Source organism: Parasteatoda tepidariorum, chromosome 9, assembly GCF_982258835.1.
Source record: "Parasteatoda tepidariorum strain Cologne lab strain chromosome 9, Ptep-v5.0, whole genome shotgun sequence".
Lineage (NCBI taxonomy): Eukaryota > Metazoa > Arthropoda > Arachnida > Araneae > Theridiidae > Parasteatoda > Parasteatoda tepidariorum.
In genome coordinates, this window is record NC_141763.1 from 36,796,643 (window position 1) to 36,811,855 (window position 15,213).

The 15,213-nt window shown below is 28.9% G+C and overlaps 1 protein-coding gene and 1 long non-coding RNA gene across 6 annotated transcripts in view; one reads left to right on the plus strand and one right to left on the minus strand.

The window, feature by feature from the left end:
* LOC147803964 (uncharacterized) overlaps positions 1-2,061 on the minus strand; it is a 323,077-nt gene extending 321,016 nt beyond the window's left edge. Inside the window, exon 1 of the long non-coding RNA XR_015429157.1 lies at positions 1,932-2,061. This is a non-coding gene — a long non-coding RNA (uncharacterized LOC147803964). The remainder of the gene's footprint in view (positions 1-1,931) is intronic.
* LOC107451281 (adenosylhomocysteinase-like 1) overlaps positions 1-15,213 on the plus strand; it is a 249,994-nt gene that overhangs the window by 64,898 nt on the left and 169,883 nt on the right. The window lies entirely within an intron of this gene.

Here is a 15,213-nt window from a genome sequence, read left to right on the forward strand (position 1 = left end):
TTAAAATTACAAGGCTAGCTACGGCGTTGAACATTAGTAGTCCTAAACCCGAATAAGTGCATATTCGGTTGTTCAACGACGGTTATAAAATAAAATAAAAAATTAAATAAGTTGCATTAAAATATAAATTAAGTTACGATGCAGTTACAGATACCGTAATACGGTGCACGTTAAACCAGATTTGCCGAAATTTTCCAAATTAACTAAAAAGCTATACAAAAATGACTTACAAAATATTTAAAAACAGTTTAATTTTTATTTATTATTTATTTACCTTGATTTAATTGTTATAAAGTAAAAATAATTTTGCGATTGAGAGCCAGAATTCGTTTGACTGGTAAAACACGAAAGTCTCGGAATATTTACATTCATTAATTCCAGAGAAGTTTGCAATTTCGCGTCCTATCCCATTCTTTGGATGGGATAGGTTGTTTAATATTTCATTCATAACTGTCAGATTCTGTGTTTTATGCAACATGCATGCAGATTTACGAGCAACAGTTAGTATGTAATCTATTAAATGGTTTTTACAGCAACATCTTGATAGTCATCCATAATTTCATATCAACCATTATCGCTATATATCTCCGTGATTTCAACTGGTTGCACGATTCTTGACAAAACATATCAGGAGCTTCTTTGTTATTTCATTATTTATCTACATAAAATTTTCGAACCAATTAAAAAAGTGTTTTAAATCCTTTCGAAGGAACTGAAATTTTCCATCTATAGTCGAATTCTTTGTTTCTTACAGCTTTGAAATAACAATTATCATGAAGTTTTTGAAGAATTCCTAGTTAAATCCATGTGATTCTCGTAATAATTGGGTTTTATGGAATATGCTTTTTTAACGTTTAACTAAATTTATCAATCCTCGATAAATCGAGGTCAGTATTAAATGAGCTATTTTGTACATATGGGATATCTTGCAAAATATCATCTTCGTTTTTTTAGTACAATTTTCTCTATTAAATACTTTGTAAGCTTTTGTTAGAGATAATGTCCTATTCTTGGTTGTGTTTAATTCCTATTATATTCACGGGTAATTTACAAGCATTATTTATGAAGACATAAAGCTTTCTATGGTGAAAAATCTGGGGTATTAATTTTTCAGAAGAAAAGGTCGAATTTTACTAGACTGAGTGTTTATTTTCAAGATTTAAATGGTCTGGTTGTTTCTCATTTACCTCGTATTTAAATTTAGTTTGCTAAGAGAAAATTGAATATCCTTTCTCGATTTATTTCTTCGATTCAGTAATTGTCTGTGACTGCGACATTTATGTTTTGAAATTTTGTGAATAAAATTTTACTCACATTTGAGATAAGGTTATTTCAGGCATAAACCCACACATTTACAAAATATTTTATATTTATTTCAGGCGCCACTTGTGTTACAAAACCGCATTTATATAAATCAGTTAAATCAGTTTGAACCTTTTTTTTGTTCTAAAATGTTCAGAACTCCCTTCTTAAATAAAAAAATCTTTTAACTATCTTTGATGAATTAAATGCCTATTACTATTCAAAGTTATGAGTAAACATAATACATAAACATTTCAAGTTTTTTTTTAAATGTCAATCATAACTGGAGAATATTGCAATTTTTCTATTTTGATGACTTTAAAAATCCCGAAAATTCACCGTAAAATATTTAGTACATTATGCGAAAATTATCATGAAATTTATATTATTTTGTAAAATCTACTGGATTTTTTCAAATCCATATTGGCAGCTACATATATATAGATAATCAGTTTTTTGTTATGATGAGACACTAAATTCTTGTTCTTTTATTTTGTGATAATGATGCAATTAATATCAGATTTCGTTCCAAGTTTTTCCCCAACCAAGTTATAGCTTGATTTCAACCAACTTGACCAACCAACCAAGCTTGATTTCGAGATCTGTATTCTGTTCTCCTCGATATCAACTTAAGGCCCTTTCTACGCTGAAAGACAAGTCAAATTGAAGGAGCTGTGGGTGGGAGAATGGGAGGAATAGGCGTGGACATTAGTGGACATAGGGGGTGGAGATATACTGAGCGACCGTGGAAGTCCGGGTTACATTTTTTGGCAAAACTCAATATTTAAAGGGTGCGCCAAAAATAGATCACGCAACTACGCTTATTACTTTTTCACTATTTTTGGTGTATAAAACGGAGGTAGTGTGATTCCTTGTTACTCCTCTTATTTATTTAATTATTTTTACACCATTCATATTTCTTCATCATTCCAAATATTGGTAATATCAAATAAAATTTAAAATAATGTATGACACTGTCTTTTATTCCTTCATATTAGGAATGCCTTAAAACATTTACTCTGCTCTAGAAAAAGATTTATATTATAAATATTAATAGTCTAACTAACAATAATTTTGTATGAATTGTTTTGGGTCTTTTAATCTTCTTTCTGCGTATCCCCAACAGTAAATAAGTATTACAGTCTCGACATCATTTTGAATTTTCTTTCACTCACGTAACTATGTAATATAGCGTGTATATAGTCATTACATCTCCGAATATTTCAGACCATATTTTACTTAATTAAAATGCGCAAGGGTTTTACCAAACCGGGGACAATTAACTTGCATTTAATGGTGATCCTAAAGGTATATTCAAAGGTTTATTTTATATTTCTGATGTTATTGAAAAATGTGAAAACTGTATTTTTCATGATTCACGACGAATAAATCTTAATGTCTTTTTCTACATTCTCTTGGAGTTTCAATAGATCTAAAAAAATACAACTGAAAAATTAAATTATGAACTTTCAAAAATTTAATTTTAATGTATGCAAAAATTTTTATTTGAAAAAAAAGTAAGTAACTTTAAAATAACACAGTAGTCATTTAAGGATTAAAAGAAAATACAACATAATGTGAAATTAATATTTTTACAATGTCTAAACAAAATTATAATTCATAAAATCCAAGTTTAAATAAAATATAAAAGATAAATAGCGCAATTTCTTAAATGTGTGCTCCGTATATTTTATAAAACAATGTGTAATAACAATACTATAGACTAGTTTTTTACATGTTATCAGTTATAAACCGTTATACTAGATTTTTTTTTTGTTTTTTTTTTTTTGTTAAAGCTATCTTTATCATTTGAAATAGTGCTGCAATTCTAAGACAAGAATTTTGCTTTAAAAATTTTTAAACAGAACTAACGTATAGTTACCATTAAATTACAATTGACAAAAATCAAAGAACAAGCAATTAATCAGAGACCTCTAGAATTTTTGAAAATCACAGGTGGTACTTTAGTAAATGAATAAAAGGTAGCATATACTGTCAAATGTAAACATTAATAAGTTTACGAGCAAAACAAAAAGCAAGTAAAAGAAAAAAAAAATCTATATATCTAACTGGTTCGAGAGGTCCTGGCTAACAAAATTATATACTTACTCTAGCTTTTGAATTGGATTCTTCAAAAATACTTGTAACAACGAGTTAGAGGATGATGTTTTAACATGAGAGTTATGTTAATTTTATTATATGCTGGGTCTTAAAAAATAGTAGTAAAAAAAATATTTTAATATATCATTTCAAAATTAAGTACAATTAATTTCCTTTAACTTTAAATTAATAATTTTATAAACTTTTCTGCATTCAGGTATAGATACTTTAATTTTGTAGATGAAAATAGATGAAAAAAAGCAAGCAAAACTGTTAAGCGAGTCTCGCTTTTTATAACACATTGCTTCGTTTCATTAGGCAAAAGCCGAACATTTATTTACTGAAACGAGTACACTATCGCGGTAGTCAACCTTAAAACCGAAAATTAAAAATTTTCTTTCATTTTAATTTTTTTAATTTTATTTTTATTACAAAAATTTTAACGCATCCCATAATTCGCGACACAGAAGAAGTAAGAACCACTGAGTCTACATAGTTTTCAAATAAAACAGAAATCTTTGTACAAATTAAAGAATTTTTGATGAGGTGGGTTAAAAAGTGTTTGATTTAAGTGCTTCACAAAGCAAATGAATAAGTAAAGCAGTTTATACAAAGTAAAATATATCATAAAAACTAGATGAGAAACATTCAAGTCATTTCCTCTAACGAAATCATGCTTTATTAATACCCAAGTACAGATCTCGGCAGTTTTCAATTTATCTCTTTTTATTAGATATAATATTATCATTTTGATAATAACGTATTTTAAACAAACTCTACGTATTCCATGCATACTTTTCCAAACAAAAATGTTTAGCGGGTAGTAAAAGGGTATCCTCTTTTCTTTATTATTTTATTCTCAGACTATTTACAATGACGCGGAAGTAACACTCCCTCCTCCTTCTAGTTGAGGGGAGAGTAAAACTGGTTCTTGAGCCCCGACCCCTCAATCCCTAAGAATTGTCTCCAAACAAATGCCAAGGCTTTTGGAAACCAGCCTCAATCAGAACCATGAGCTTGTAGGGAATAAAAATAATTATTTTAATGATTATCCATAGTAATTTTTTTAAAATTTTTTAATGCTTTCATAATTTATAATATTATTTTTATAAAATTAGTTTATTTTATTATTAATATTTTATTATTTTCAGTTTATTTTACATTATAATTTGTTTAAATTATTACTTTTATTTTCTCCTCAATGCTTTAGCATGAAAAGCATACTTATTAAAATTAATTTTTAATACTTTTTTCTTCAAATTTTGTAAAAAAAAATTAAAAATTAATTAAATTTACTTTTTAATCCAAATATATGACATACATAAAGAAATTCCATGATTAATGCAATTACTCTCACCTAATAAACATTAAAACTAGTAGACATTTACAATAAAACAAGCTAATCTGCTCTTGATATTTAATTACAATCCATTTAATTACAAAATGTATAAGATGTAGAAAAGGGATGAAAGAGTTGAAAACAAACGAAGATATTTATCTCAACTACATGTTTATTATGCCATAGTGTTTTAACTAATAAAATCCAATAAATGCGTTATAGAGTATTTGAAATCAAAATCTCGGATAATATCTAAGTGAAGTTCTTAAATCAAGTCATTGTCCCTTTTCATCTTTAGTTATATTATTTAATCAAGATGACAGATTGGGTCACTGAAGTATTCCTAATTCGATAACATCCTAACGAAATTAAATACTTAATATCCCCTCAAAAAATAGTATACTATCCCCTCAATATATATTGAGGGGTTATTAAGTATTTAATTTCGTTAGGATGCTAAAAATAACAGGCAATTGCGAGGATTGGAGAACGAATCGAGTATGAAACAAAGCCTTCTAGTAATTCATATTATCACAATATATAATGTATTGCTCGATATGTGTTAATATATGATATATTGCTCGGTATGTGTTAATATATAATATATTACTCGATATGTGTTAATATATAATATGTTTCTCGGTATGTGTTAATATGTAATATATTGCTCGATATGTGATAATATCCTATATATAGACTATCAGCAGCGTTTATTTCCGATGACAACAGTCAACAATACATTTAAAATTTAGTGCAAAAGAAATTAAACTATAAAAACTGGGGTATTAGTGAAAAAAGTGAATTAGAACAATATCACGAGTAATTGAGTAGTTCCGGAGTGCGAGTATTTGGAGAGCGACTGCAAACAGAAGGATGTACTCCCAATTTTCTAAAAATGCATTGTAGAATCTGTGAAGAAGCTAACTATTTTCAATGATAGTTTAATTTATTCTGCTTCAAAGAGTGAAAAACATGAATTATATTATGTATAACTTTTCACTCTAAAAAATAAATAACTTAAAGCTATTATATCGAATTTAGTTTTTAAAGTTTTTGAATAATATAATTAAAACAGGGGATCTGGGTAAATACCTTAATCATGATAATCCTAAATGCTAATAAAAAATACTATATTATATATATATATATATATATATATATATATATTGTGTGCACAAGGGATGCTGTGAGTACTTTATTCTTTAGACATAACTCAGAAACGCATTTTTCTTAAAAACAAATACATAAGTAATTGAATCAAAAAAATTCCCAGAATGATTAAAGGGGCCAGGATAGCCTGGTTGGTAGGGCACTGAGCTCATGTCACGTTAAATCTGTCGATTCGGAAGTCCTTCAGGAGTCTCCTTGTCTTTTGGATTGGTTCAAATTACAAGGCTATGGAGTTAAACATTAGTAGTCGTAAATTTAAAATTGGGTCAATTGTTCAACGATGGTTATAAAATATAATTACAAAAGATCAGTGGTAGCTCAGGATAAAAAGCTCGCCTCCCAAATGAGGAGAACCAATTTCGAATCTCAGCGATGGCTGGTAGATATGAATTTTGCACCTGGCGACTCTCCAACCGCAGTACTGTTTTAAAATATATCCAGTGGTGGACGGACCCTGGGTTAGAGTCCCCTTGCAGTTGAGCTAACCGTAAGAAGTTTTCGTGGTTTTTCTCTCTATGTACAGTAAGCGCAAATTAGTACCATTAAAACACCTTTCACGGAGACTAGTTTCTCGCAATGCTTGATCTAAGAGTTCTCTTGTCTTCTGGGTTAGGTTCAAAATTACAAGACTATTAAATTGAACAATGATAGTTGCAGACTGAGAACTAGGTCGGCTTTTCAACACCGGTTATAAAATTAAATAAAATAATTATAAAGAGAGCTACGGAGGCCAAGGGGATAAGGCATACGCTTTCCAATTTGGAGATCCAGGTTCGAGCCAGGAGGTGACTGGTTGATACGAAGTTAGAATTCCATCAGGGTTAGAATTCCATTTTCAGTTGAGCGAAATGTGGGAGATTTTTGTGGTTTTCTTCGCCATGTAATGTGAATGCCGGTTATTAGTTTAATGAAGCTACGAAGGTTAGTTTGTTTCAATGCTGGATCCAGGAGTTCCATTGAATTCTGGTTTATTGTTTTAGATTAATTAGCTTCGAAATGATAAGAGACTTTAAAAGTTATAACTAATTAAAATAAGTCTAACATTGATTTTATAAAAAATTTGCTATATAATTTCTGATTAAAATACGTATTTACAAACTAATTTAATCTATCATGATTAACTTAATATTAGTCGATTCTCCACTACTTGTAAAAGTATTGAATGTCTGTTATATAAATTGAAAACAAATCGCTGAGCGTAGTAAATGGCATACAAATATTTTCGGCATGCTCATTTAAAATTTCTTCAAATTTAAAATCTTTATTGTAAGAAATGTACTCACAATATTTAAAAATATGAATATGTTATCAAAATATTTGGCAATCCTTGGTAGTTTAAAGTTATTGTATGAAAAAAGGATTTACTAGAAATTAAATGGTTATTAGAAAACGAAGCAGGGGTATTAGTTTATCGACATTTCAGTTGCTGATAGATATGGTTGTATGTATGTATAATAATCGGTCAAAATAATCGAAACAATCCACTACTAATGCATTTTTTCATATTTTTCAAGGAATACTTAGAAAATTATTTTAGAACTTTTGAAGTGTTAAAGTCATGCGTTTTCTCATATATATTAATAAAGTTTAAAGCTTTTAGAGATTTGAGGGACCGGTAAAAAATTAGGAACCAAGAATAATGTTTTTGAATACCTTATTCGAAAACAATAAGTGAAAAGCTTGTGAATCATGTCAATAACGTTGATTATCATATGAAATAACAATCGTATACATACTAATATAATTAAACTTCTGTTATAAAACAATCTGATTTTTTTAATATTTCGAAAAGTTGTTTTATTAGGCATCAGAAAGTCTTATTTTAGTTTTATTATACATAAAAGCTAAGCAAGCGAGGCATCTTAGTTCATAGTATTCCACCATCTCATTTTAGTTGAAAGATCATCTTCTTCCCTATATTAGTCCCTGCTAGTACAACTACACATTTGAATAGCCAGAAAAAAACCGGTTTTATGCATATACCCCATAGTAACAGGAAGAGATGGATACAGTTTCTTGTTTTTCTTATATTCATTATTTAGCTTATTTCCTTTTTCTTTTCTTTTTTTTTTCTTTTCAGTTTTCGTTTCTTATACTGTTTACGCTGTTTCGAAAATATAAAGTAAACGCGCGAGGGTGGCGAGATGCGAATACATGGGGAGGGGACATAAAGATTATATACAACTGGAAATTGTATTAGTATAAATTATTTATTTCCGAAATCTTATCAATAATGATTTACTATATTTTATTATTTTCTTTAAAAAAACTGGCAACTGTCAGGAAAAAAATTAAGATCGTAAGGAATAAAATAAGATTTCACTATTTGTGATTACAAAATAATCATCAACATTTATTTTTTTCGGATAAAAAAACTGTCCCGTATCTTTATTATAACTGTCCGAAAATATATTGATATTTATGGATTAAAAATAAGAAATAATTTTCTTACCGGTTTCCAATATTTTAATTTTTTTTTCTCCCTTCTTTTACTTCTTTTTTTTTTTAGTAATTGTCGTTGAACAGCCAACCCAATTTCCAGCATATGACTACCAACTCCGTAGCCTTGTACTTTTGAACACAATCCAGAAGACAAAGTAACTCTTCAATCAAGTATTGGGAGAAAATTTGCCTTCGTGGAGAACGTTTTGAAAGAACTAACACGTCTTTGCGTTAGGTGGACATGAAAACCACGAAAACCTACCACGGATAGTCCTAACGGATCCATGATCCGTCTGATTTTTTATTAGCATTGCGCTCGGTGTGAGCCGTGGGCGGATTTCGTATGACCAACTATCACTTGGATTCGAAATCGAATCACCTCATTTGGAGGAGAGCACTCTATCCCCTAAACAACCACGGCTCTTCCATTTTGATATGTATGTTACCGGCAAAGTTTGTAAGTCAACATTCTGTGAAATGTCAAGGCGTTGTTATACCTAAACTAGCCAGTGCCTGAAAGGACTCTTATTTCTCACATTTTCTAAGCATTCAATGTAATGAAAAACCTGCAAAGTAAAAAATATGTCTATGATTCGTTTCGAATGTAATGAAATGTAATTCAAACGTCTTTGAAGCTTACCATATCAGAGCAAGCAGATTAATTCTTCAAGGCATAAATTTTGTTTTATCCAACTTTCATTTTCTCTACGCATCTTGAATACATTTATTTAATGGCACTCTCATTATTTTTTACAAATAACATTTAAATTATTGAGGAATGCGCGTGATTTACAGAATAGCCTTATCAGGATTTTTTTTCTTACTTTGTCTAAATATCATTTGTCATTCTATAGAATGTGTAGCTATTACATATAGTGTCTAGGGAAAGTATGTAATAATTCTCATATTTCGTGCTTGGCAAAAAAAAAAAAAAAAAAAAAAACTGGCATTCTATGATCATGGAATGCCGGTGTTTTATACTTTACCCCGGTAACAAATGTATTATTTATTGAATGTATTATTTATAGGAAAATGTATTATTTATTGAAGGGGTAAATCATGTGTTATTTTCTGAATACAAATTCATGTATCTAGTTTCAAAAGTTTAATTTAGAATTATTAAATAATGTAATTTCTCATTCCATCGAAATTAGATTATTCCATTAAATAATCAGCACAATTTCCCATTAGAAAATTTATATTTTTTCTGAATTTTTTTGTGAGTTTGCTATAAAAATTGCGAATAATAAAAAAATTAATAACAGTACATATTTTTACTTTTAAGAAGAAAATAATGTTTACTATTCGTTGAATTAAAAAAAAAATTGTATTATGCTAATAACCTGAAAGTTGTAAAAATCGGAGAATCAATTTATTCTAAATAAAGCTTCATATAACTTTTCCCCGGAATTCCTGTTTTTAATGTATGGGTAAATGTATATTTTGTAAACTCAATTTAAATAAAATTTATTGAGAGTAAATCAGAAAATTTCACAGTTTATGTTTTTAAATTTGTGAAATTTTTTTACCGATAACTCAAAAATAATTTATTAAAAACTTCTGCAAATTTTCCGATTTGTAGATTTCTATATTTTAATGAAAGAAATACAGAATCATTCATTCAGGGGAAGGGGGTTGATTATGAGACGGACGCGCTGCCTAGTTCGCTATCGAGGCTCGGTGAGGGATTACTAACTGCTGACTAAATAATAATAATAAAGTATAGTGTCTTAATACCAGAATAATGTCTATAATACCAGATTTCAATGCATACCCATAATATTAATTCTTATCCTTTATTCCGGAACTTTAAGAATCGAAGACGTAAAGCGTTTTCCAAAATAAAATTCGCAAAACACTAAGAAATTTTTACAAGTAAAGAAAATTACTTATTCTACCAGTAAGGAGAGGCTAAAATTTGGCTACTTTTTTCGAATGAACCGCCATTCCTTAAACCAATCAGTGACCAGCCGACTAAGGGGGTTGCTTTTTTTTCACTTCGCATAATTGGGTAAATCAACGCCTTCATTGTAGGTGGCAGCACAATAACTCAGTTAGCTTAGATTTAAAGTTCACATTTCGTGATGTCTTTGTACCATTTTTCTCGGTCAAATTTAAAAATAATTCTGTTCTTTTTTTTTTAAATGAAAGATAAGAATTTAACCTTAATTTTCCCTTCTTAAGAACTAGATGAGAGAAAAACTACTATGGATAAAAACTGTTGGAAGTTGGAATGAGTTTTTCGAATTTAAAAAATAGTAAAATTTTTTTTTAATTTAATTCCAGACAGGATAATAAAGATATTTTTATTTCCTTTCGTTTCCAAAAAACGGAATGTTATTATCTTGAAAATTGACGATTTTATGCAGTACTGAACTGTCCATAGAATAACATGGGGGTTGCTTTTCTCCCGATCGAGCGAGCGAACGGCCTTAAGCTGGATATCTTATTAAGCTTTTCTTCCCTTTTTATATCTTTGCAGTTATAGGAAGGTATAAAAATACCCTTTTTTTTAATGATTTAGTCTAATGATGAAAAGATCTGTTTTCGCAGTTTTGATATCCTCGGTCTATTAACCGCCTCGTGGGGAAACTTAATAGACCAGAACGCGTGTAACTTCTTTTGTTCAATTAATTAATTTGATGTGTGCCGGCCGTATCGATTTGCAATCATGTTTTAATATAGCTTTTTAGAAAATTGCACTTTTCAATTTCACTTGGGTAATATGGTTGTTGAAATTGGATGGAGATAATCAGCGCCATGAATAAAAGGGATTCAGATTATGCCTTCTTGCCATCCAATCTCGAATCCAAGAGAGGTCACAAAATTTCTCTGAAAGTAACGGATCATGTTTCGGCCCCAGCTTTGTAGAAAATCGCTCCTTCTCAATTTCATTTGGTTTATGAGTTGAATTTGATTATGCAGATGATCAGTGTCATAAATAAGAGTGGTTTAAATAATGCCTTATTGAAATGTTGCGACCCAAACTTGAGTCGCTGAAACTTCTGAAGAGGGATAGTCAAACTTTTCTGAATGCAACGCATTTTGTTTCCGCCTATAGAAATTTGCACTTCTCAATTTCAATTGGTTTATTTGTTTTATTTGAACATCACCGTCATAAATAAGAGTGGTTTAATTGATGCTTTACAGAAATCTTGGATCTCCAAGATCTTCATTTCTACGGTTGCCAAATTTCCCCGGATGTAACTCTGATCGTGTGTTTGCCTAACTTTTAAGAAAATTGCACTTTTCCAATTTCTTTTGGAATATAAATTTGAAATTTAGCATTGATGATCACTATTTAAAAATAGGAGGGATTGAGTATATTCTTGTGACCCGAAATCGGGCCATTTATACTTAAAAAAGAGTTTTTAAATTCTGGGAAAGTCACATTTTATAATAAGTCTTACTTTTGCAGTTAATTATTTTTGAAAGCCATTTTATGAAACATATTAATATCTGTTTGTTTCCTAGTATTGTTCTTATAACGCATTCTTATAATTCAATCCTTCTTCTCTATCAATTTGTTTAACTGCGTAGTTGGGTTTGATTAGTTTCATTTCAAAAAGTTGTTTGGCTTGTTATAAGCTTATATAAGTGGTGTTGATTAATCGAATTTTCTTTACAAAAAAAAAGTATTTTGTTTCACTTTAAAAAAAATGTTTTTGGCTTAGTTACTTTGCTTCCTTTTTCTCTCTTTCTTTTCTTTTTTTTTTTAAAATCAAGCTGTGTTGTTTTTTAACAATTACCCTTATTGCTGAAAGAACTCAAAACTACGACGTAGAGAGGGCAAAGAGAAAGAAATTACTTTTAATAACTTTTGATCAAATAATCGGATTTATATGTATTGGGATCTAAATGATTTGAGGGCTTAACTTTAAATGTGCTAATAAATGCACACGATATTCTAAGGCAGTGTTTCCCAAACTTATGACTTTTGTGTACCCTTTCTAAATTTTTCATTAAGTTGTGTGCCCCTAATAAGAAAATTAATGTATTTTTTACTATAAAAAAATTGCACGAAAGTTAAAAATCACAACTGACAGTTGACACTACTAATAATTAACTGTTAAACTCTGCAAAAAATAGCCAATAGAAAAATACGCAAACTTTCGTAAATTTGCATGGCTAACTTTGTTTTTAAATAAAAATTTTTTTGATTTTATTGGGAAAATTTATTGGGAAACACTGTTCTAAGGTATGAAATGAGACAAAAGAAATCGTACTTTTTTTTGTTTTTGATAAGCATACCTCTAATTCGGTGGATTTGGAATCTAGCTCTTAAAATATGGCGGATCTGCAAAATATTATTCTAATAGTTAGGTAGAAGAACGGTTAAGAGTTTGGGTTTGTTGTTAGTTTGTAAGTTAAAAGTTGTTAGTTTTATTTTTGCATATTTCGCCATATCTTCGCAACTAACGAAATATCTAAATATATATTTTAATCAATAAAGCATAAATTAATACCATAGATACGAGAATTTCTATTTTTATTGTAAAATCTTATAAATTTTTCTTCTATATTTGATGATTCTGAGTAAAAAGTGTATTTTTTTTAAAAAAAAAATTGAAAAAAGTAGAATTCGATTATTGTCTAGACAGGATTTCAAGATAAATTGAAGGAATAAAAGTTTGTTGACTTAAATATATTAAATTGCGTCATTGCACAAAAGCGTATTGTTTTGAAGAATTAGGTTTTAATCTTAAAACTATATATTTTTAATAATCTAGTAATTTATTCGAAATCGATAAAATTCAGTGTTTATGGTTCTTTTTAAAAAAAATTTTTTTTTAGCTTTTTAAAAAAAAATTGTTTTCTTAAAAAGGGGCACCACTAAGTTTTTCCCAAAGTCGAATTTTTTTGTATTTTGTGAAAGCTTATAGCTTAATTATATAGAATGACTCGAAAAAACTTACAGTAACTGTACACAGATACAATATCATGCCATCGGCTATTATTTTGAAATTTAATATGGAAGTAAATTAAAACATTCTAAACAAACTCCAATAAACTTTATTTATGCAGAATGAAATGAAATCAAACTTTACAATATTCCATATGCCCCTGGGTTTCATTATTTAGAAAAAGATCAATGCAATGACGAGTTAATTCGTCACCAGTCAACAATGTGTTAAGACATGTATGCACAATAATTTTAATATAACACTTTGTTGATCGTTAATTTTTTACAGGAACTATATGTCACCGTTAATTATTTTTTAAAATTTATTATGGAAGTTAAGTAACTCATTCTAGATAAACAACTCCCGCAAACTTTATTTATTCTAAATGAAATGAAATTAAACTTAAGAATATTCTATAATGCTATTAATTGAAGTAACTCATCACCAATCAACACTGTGTTTAGACACATATATACTATAATTTAAATGCTTATTAACACTTTGGTGATCAGTTATTTTACACAGAAACTATGTTATGTCTTTGGCTGTTATTTTATTATGGAATATGAAGTAAAATAACACATTCTAAATATTGATTTCTTGAGCAAACGTTGCTAACCGATATTGCAAGTGCAATAACGAGTCAACTCCACGTTTGGATGTGAAAAGACAGGTCAACTAATCATCGGTCAGCAATGTGTTAAAATATCTCAATCCAATTTTCAAATCAACATGAAAACTTCACTACCCGTAAGGTAGTTATAAATTTTTGAAATGACCATCTTTAGCCATAATGCAGACCATAAACATGTCATACAACTTTTTGCTGTGCAACGTAATGCACGAATTGCTATTTTGTCAAATTTTGTATTTTACCATATAAAATTACATTCTTTAAAATGATGTGAAAATCAGTATGTCTTGCAATTAATTTTTTTCGACTAATATTAAAGAAAAATAATTATTAAAAATTATTTTCAACTTGAAATTATCTTTGAGATAAATAAGTTATATATTTGTGCACAAAAATGTTTCGAATTTCTAAAGTTCTCATGATTTAGTGGAATTTGAAAAAAAGGTGAAATTGACATTAAAGGGTCCAAATTTTGCATTGATCTCCTGCTTTAGTTTAAGGCTTAAAAATCCGTCGGCAAAGGGCATGCTGTTAAGAAGACTTTTTTATAACTGATTTCGTAACTTGTCTGCACTTATTAATTTACATATTTAAGGTGAGGCTTTCAAACCATTAAGATTTAATTTAAAAGCCTTCGTACGTGAAAATCCGGTCATTGTATTAAATTTTATTTAGGATGTTTCATTTTTTTTTTTTTTTGAAGTTTTGTATATATTTGTGTGCTAGTTTCAATCACTTTGTTTCGCAATTGTTATAGAACGATGGATTGCTTTTTAAATACTTATTTTGAAACATTGCCATACATTTTGATATTGCTTCATATCCGATGATCATCTGGAATTTGAATAATTACAGACGTTTTTTCAGTAGAAATTTCTTGCTGTTGTAACAGGAGACTAGTAGCTTTTAACTGTAGAATTCATTTCGATTCAATTCATTGGAATTTATTGTTTTGAGAAAAGTAAAAAGTAGGTCGTATTCAAGTAACTTTGTTTTGAAATATTATTAGAAATTTTTAGTTTTGCTAGCTGCGTTTTTTTTTCCCTCCTTATTATTATTGATACTTTCACTTTGTTTAGACAAATGAATCTCTTATTTGTTTTTCATAGCGCAAGTTTACAATAATTGGAAGTGATTTTTTTTTGCCATGTTTATTTCCTCCCCCCCCTACTTTTAATGTAACTAATCAAGAGAACTTTACCAATCAAGATTCACAACTAATACCAACGAGAACAATTTTTTGACATTTTATATGGTAAACAGATGTTAAAAAGGAGATGAATTTTTGTTATTTTCTGTTTTTTATAATTTTGGCTTGTGAT